This window comes from Pagrus major, chromosome 20 (assembly GCF_040436345.1).
Source record: "Pagrus major chromosome 20, Pma_NU_1.0".
In the NCBI taxonomy this organism is placed as follows: domain Eukaryota; kingdom Metazoa; phylum Chordata; class Actinopteri; order Spariformes; family Sparidae; genus Pagrus; species Pagrus major.
In genome coordinates, this window is record NC_133234.1 from 8,363,454 (window position 1) to 8,370,180 (window position 6,727).

A 6,727-nucleotide genomic window follows, 5' to 3' on the forward strand; every position below is an offset into this window, starting at 1 on the left:
CAGTTCTGATTTATTGGGTTCGCTCTTGGCTGATGTGGTCATGTTATGGCTCAGATTTGGAAAATAGGAGTGGAGCCACCCAAATACCATCATTCCATGAGGTATGTGTATGTGTGTATGTGCTATTTCATTCAGTATTTTCTTCACTGTGAATACATTATCAGCACAGAGAAAACAATGATCAAAACTCTTTATTAGTTTAGAAGACAGTAACGATTCATGCAAAGATATTATTGACATATCTAACATGTTTGGCATGCCAACATTTCTGCGTAGAAGGTCCTGATGCATTATCTTCAGTGTGGCTGTTAAACACCCGTTAGACGATTTGGCAACGTATTCCTCTCTGGGGGAGAAGAATTTTAGTTAAAAGTCCCATATTGTAGGAATTAAAATGTCTTTATTTGTGCTGTATCTGATTTGAAGTCAAAACCTGGACTTACTTCCTCTAATCTGTTGAGTCTTTGGGGGATCCACCAGGCTCCTGGGTCCACACACCAATCCTTTGTCTCAGTGCGAAAGCTTCAGGGTTGAAAAGACAGGAAAGAGTAAAAAACAAGCAAAATAAAAAAAGTATGTAGGCCTATAGCAAGAACAGAAAAAAGAAAGAAATGATCAAATATGATCAATATGACTTAAACAAATATCTACAGTAGCAAAATGGTGAATTTAGGCGCACAAAGTAGATGATACAGATGTTTATGTTTATTTAAGGATCCCCATCAGAAGCACATGGATGAGCACATTTAGCAAACGTACAAGAAAGTGGTATTGATCTTCTCATCTAACTCTGAAAGAAAGCCAATAAGTGTCTTTCCCAGCATGTCAAACTATCACTGTTGTGCCAAAGTTTCTCTTTCGCTCATATTATTCTTTGTTGTCTGCTCATGATCAGCTGTGTCGGCTAGGTGACACCGCCTAACACACCGTGAGATAATGGACACAAGATGAAGCTTGTGTGAATGTAATCTACTACCCTATACTTACATATAAGCATGTATTTTACAGCCTGGAAATGTGTTGTCCTTTTGTTCAAAGCAGGCAGTGACAGGTTTGTTAATGGTGCCTTTTGAGACTTCCACACAGCAGGGGGGACCAGGTATTGGGATTCTGCCCAGACTCCTGGAAACCTGAGGGACCACTGCAATGCACAGAACAACAGAGAATACTATTATTAAGTCTAGGAATAGGAACAAATTCTTTCGGGACAGCTTTATTTTTAAGAGTAAAAATCTGTTAAATGTTGCTAGTTTGATTGAATTTGAAGTTAAATTTGAGTATTTACGAAGAAAAACAAAGAGAAGGCTTAAATAGCACTTCTGATACAGATATAACCTGTTAATAAGTGAGTTGTACAGACATGAGAGTGGTTTTGATCTTCTCATATAACTCTCAGCAATAAGTGAATCAACATATTTCCCAAAATGCTGAACAAACCCTAACTAACAATCTTTTAAAGCAATTGTGGGAGCAGAACATCCACACCCAGTACCTCGACAGAAAAACTTAGCCTAGCCTACATCTGTTCTCACCCGTTAACTAGTACAGTGCAGCTGAAAGCCTTTAGAAGACCAAATATCCTACAGCAGCATCAGATCTTCATTTGCCTCAAAGGTCATAGGTTAAATATCGTAATATCACAAGCTACTCCAAAATGCAAAGAAATATAAAAGCTTAGTCCATTATTATACAATACAAAATTAAACTAACTTCCTGTTCCTAAAATATTAACTTTTCGGAATAAGAGATACAACTTTGTTTTCATTGCTGATGAGTGTATTATTCAATTTCTATACAAAACAATTCAATAGATTCTCCTAATCATTTAAGTTACACATCAAGGACTCTAAAAGTCATATTAGTCATTAACACACCTTGTGCATGGAGGAAAGGCAGCATGGTCAAACACAAAAGTGTCGGGCCACAGCGAATGGAGAAAGGCATCCTGGGTCCAAATATGACAGTGAGTGAATAATTTATACCGTTATTCTGAACACACTGGTCCAACCCTTGGCGTAAACAGTGATGCTCTGTCTTGCAAGAAGAAACCTCCTTGGTATAAATGAGGTGAAAGAGTGCACTGTCACTCCAGAGAAAGAGGAACAAGAGTGTGTGATGTGTTGAAATCACTGAGAGACACATTCATCGAAGTCACTGAATAACACAAACAAACTAACAGATCGAGGCTCCTGTGTCTGGTGGGTATGAATTTGACAGGTGGTCAATTCATACATATTGCACCATTTAAAATGACAATGAGTTTTTTTAGGTGGCTAAAATACACTCAAAAAAATATAGACACAACCAGTTTGTACTGCAGATATTGTGTATGGTCTTGTGTTGGCGAGTGGTTTGCTAATTTCAATGTTGATGATGGGCATAACAGGGTGCCCATGGTGGTCATCAGGTTATGTTACAGGCAGGCAGAAGCTATGGAGAACAAACACAGGAGCATCTTATTGATGTCAGTGTGAATTCACAGATGAGGCCCATTGTCATGCATTTCATCCGCCACCATCACCTCATGTTGCATCATAATGCACGGCCCCATGTCGCAATTATACCAAAGGTCCTAAGGTGTTCACCAACATCGAGTTTGACAAATTTCTTCTGCTTTTACTTCTGCTTCTCCAAACTGGGGGCGTGCTGACTGCAATCTACTGTAGGCGTTACATTGACCATGGATAAGTACCTGATTTAACCCCACTTTAAAAGACCCGAACTAACCCTTTAAGCAACAGGTGAATCATTTATTTTCAGAAAATGTATAACTGATAATCTCTCACACTGCAGTATCTGGTTATTGTGAATAATTAAGAGCCTTATTCTAGACTCTCACTGGTAAACACTTGCAGTAAACAGTGATGCTCTGACTTGCAAGAAGAAACTTCCTTGGTTACAAATGAGGTGAGCTTGAAGGGACAAACACACACTCATTCCAGAGAAAGAGGAACAAGACAAACACTTTTTTTGGGGGGGGTGGGGGTGGGGGGGGGGGGGGTGACGACTACTCAATTATTTTGTGATAATCTTTTCTCCCTATAGGGATAAAACATATATCTGTAGGTAGATATATTGTCTCCAGTGATTGTGTGATGTGTTGAAGTCACTGAGAGACACTGTTTTAAAGGGTTGGTTTGGATTCACCGAAGTCACCGAATAACACAAACAAGCAGGTCGAGGCCGCCGCAGAGCAGCAACTCCCATGTCATGCTGAGATAAAATCATAATTTTTTGCAATGGAGCCTGGTGGCTTTAAAGAAAGCAACACAATGACTGCGGTTCCACATTTGAAAAGGTCTGATGGCAAGACAGAAGAGTGAAAATATGTCACACCTTCTGTGTGAACAAAAAAAGTCTCAGATCTTTAACTTCAAGTCATGAAAAGTGTTGCATTTATATATTTTTGCTTTGGCTCCTACACCAGTACTCCTGCTGCTTCTACAAACTTGGTGGGTGCTGCTATCCGACTGCTATCAACTGTAGATAAAACATTGACTGTAGATATGAACCCACTTCAAAAAACCTGAACTAACCCTTGAGGCAAATGGTGTTTTAAATGTATAGCTGAGGAATACCTGATTCGCTCACACTGCAGTAAACTCATTAAAGAGTAAAATAATAACTGAAATATAAATGTCACTCAAGGTCATAATCAGCAAAGGATGACAGAGAGCAGAGACCTAAGAGCCAAACACCCAAACCCACAAAGCTCTGGATGGGCTGGCTCACCAGAAATATTATGAAGGTGAAGCCATCAAGAAACATCACAACATGTTAGGTGTTTTTGCTGCTTTTTCTCAAATATCTTAACATAATAGTGCAAGATTATGACATGGTGTCAGACCCTACTGCTGAGATAAAAAAAAAAAAAAGAATGACTGGTTTTGTCAATGGAGTCTGGTGGCTTTGAAGAAAGCAGCTTAATGGCTTCAGTTCCCTGCCAGAAAGGCCTGACTGCAAGGTAAAGCAGTGAACATATTAAAAATTGTCACTTTAACTGATGGCTAAGATTTACTCAACAAAAACACTTTTTTGCTCCCATTTGTCACTCAAACCAAAATCTGTCGTACGTCTAACAATGTGCAATTTCCTTTTATAAATCCCAAATCAACCTGGAAATGTGCGCACATGGATCCGCCTCCTATACCGCCCTCTCCACACCCACATTCAACCATAAATGGTCAATGCAAAGTGCCTCATGAATGTTAATGCCTGGAAATTAGCTGCTGATTGATGGTTCTTTACAGTGAATCATGGCCACAACGAGAGAAAGACGAAGAAAATACATACTTCTGGCACAGAGAACGAGGTGTTCGTTGGTGAGGTGGAGGTTACAAAACACATTTTCTATACGTTCATTCAAGTTGTCCTCTAGCAGTGTGAGGACAGTGACAGTCCGCGCAGTCCATGCAGCATTACGCACGAGGGGCACCACAGTATTCATGTGTACAGCGATCAGACTGACTGTTCCACTTGACAAAATGATCAGTGTTATCCCCAACCCCCACCCGATGATAATTTTGTCATCGAACAGTCCGGGCTTCTCTGCTGCACTCCAGGGGAGGGAATGTGATGGTGAGAGAGGCCTGAGGAAATATGATTTCAGATTTGAGTTGGCTTATATCTTTTACAATTTATTTTCTGGTTGCTGGTTTGGTTTATGATAATGTGGATCATTAAATAACATTTGCTATGAAGTGAAATCAATTGTGAGATGTATTATTATGCACAGAATGCCTCTCACGTTTAATTTCTACTATCTGCTTCAATTCAGCACCTCACCATTCGTGTCACCAATTCCCCTCGCCTCCAAAATGTTCGTAGGCATGGGTCAGAGTTTGCTTACAGGTGCGTGCATTCTCCCATCAAGTTTGTTTCTATAGATCACAACATTTGCGTGGGAAGTGGCGCACACCTCTTTCAAGCCCAATTTTGTGCGTAGGCAAGCTTTATAAATGAGAGCCCTGATCTGGCCCGCACCAGACAGATTCAGAAGATTCAGATTCAGATTTGGACCTGTTCTGGTTTATTCGGTTCGCTCTTGGCTGACATGTGGTCATGGTATGGCTCAGATACCAAACAGGAGTGGGCCACCCAAGTGCCGTCATTCCATGCGGTATGTGGGCTGGATGATCTGGGACATTGCTACCAAGAAGCAGACATGGCAATACTTTTTTAATGACATTTTCATTACTATCATGGAGTCCTATTTTAATTTACCAATTAAAGATTTAAATGTATTCATAAGTAATTTTAAAACTGTACCAGGTATCAAGATATTATGTGCCCCAGACATTAAAGATATTTTATTCATGTATACTGTAAATACATTAATACACAGCACAGAGACAACGATGGTCAAAAATCTTTATTAGCTTGGAAGACAATAAAAATCCATACAAAGATATTATTACCATATCTAAATGTACCTATAAGCAGAGAAAGTTGATAATTTGCTCTAAATTATTAGAAAACAAGACGGAAACAGTGTCAACATTTCTGCGTAGATGGTCATAATGCATTATCTTCAGTGTGGCTGTTGAACATCCGTCAGAGGGTACGGCAACGTAGTCCTCTCTGTGGGAGAAGAATTTAAGGTAAAAGTCCCATATTGTAGGAAGGAAATTTTCTTTATTTATGCTGCATTTGATTTGAAGTCAAAACCTGGACTTACTTGTTCTAATCTCTTGAGTCTTCGGGGGATCCACCAGGCTCCTGGGTCCACACACCAATCCTTTGTCTCAGTGCGAAAGCTTCAGGGTTGAAAAGACAGGAAAGAGTAAAAAAACAAGCAAAACAAAAACAGTATGTAGGCCTATAGCAAGAACAGAAAAAAGGAAAACATGTATCAAATATGATCAATGTGCCTTAAACAAAAATATCTACAGTAGCAAAATGGTGAATTTAGGCCCACAAAGTAGATGATACAGATGTTTATGTTTATTTAAGGATCCCCATCAGAAGCACAAGGCTGTGACTCTTGTCTTCCTGGGGTCCCGAACATAAAAATACAATACCGACATGCAATAAGAAAGCACTAAGTCTATTTAAACATCACAGCTCTCACTTGTTATCCATGCTTGTTAGCCAAGATGACGTTGTTACCTCCTTTCAGGATTTTGTTCTTCCTCGACAAAGCAACCGAATCATGATCAAGTAATCCAACTGGGCTACTAGGGAGACCAGAACAGTGTTCCCAAGAGTTGTTGAAAACAAGGTCTAGACATGTACGAGAAGTAGCTATTTCCCCACTGCTACCAATCTTCATGCTATGCATCACCTCCTGACTTACAAACTTACAAACATTACCTAGCAAATAAACTAGCCCAGCTAACATTCTCCTGGCTTTAGTCACACATTTAGCACACATACACGAAAGTGGTATTGATATTCTCATCTAACTCTCTGAAATAAAGCCAATAAGTGTCTTTCCCAGCATGTCAAACTATCACTGTTGTGCCAAAGTTTCTCTCTCTTGTCATATTATTCTTTGTTGTCTGCTCATGATCAGCTGTGTCGACTAGGTGACACCGCCTAACACACCATGAAATAATGGACACAAGATGAAGCTTTTGTGAATGGAATCTACTACCCTATACTTACATATAAGCATGTACTCTACAATGCTGAAATGTGTTTTCCTTTTGTTCAAAGCAGGCGATGACGGGTTTGTTAAAGGCCCCTTTTGAGGCTGCCATACAGCAGTCGGGAGCAGGTCCTGTTT

General features: G+C 39.8%; 1 long non-coding RNA gene across 1 annotated transcript; it reads right to left on the bottom strand.

The window, feature by feature from the left end:
* Positions 1-285: 285 nt before the first annotated feature.
* Positions 286-1,962, bottom strand: LOC141015081 (uncharacterized). Its single transcript, XR_012180538.1, has 4 exons — positions 1,875-1,962; positions 988-1,141; positions 444-522; positions 286-346 (listed from the first exon to the last, which is right to left on the bottom strand). It is a non-coding gene; the product is annotated as an uncharacterized lncRNA (long non-coding RNA).
* Between the last annotated feature and the right edge of the window lie 4,765 nt (positions 1,963-6,727).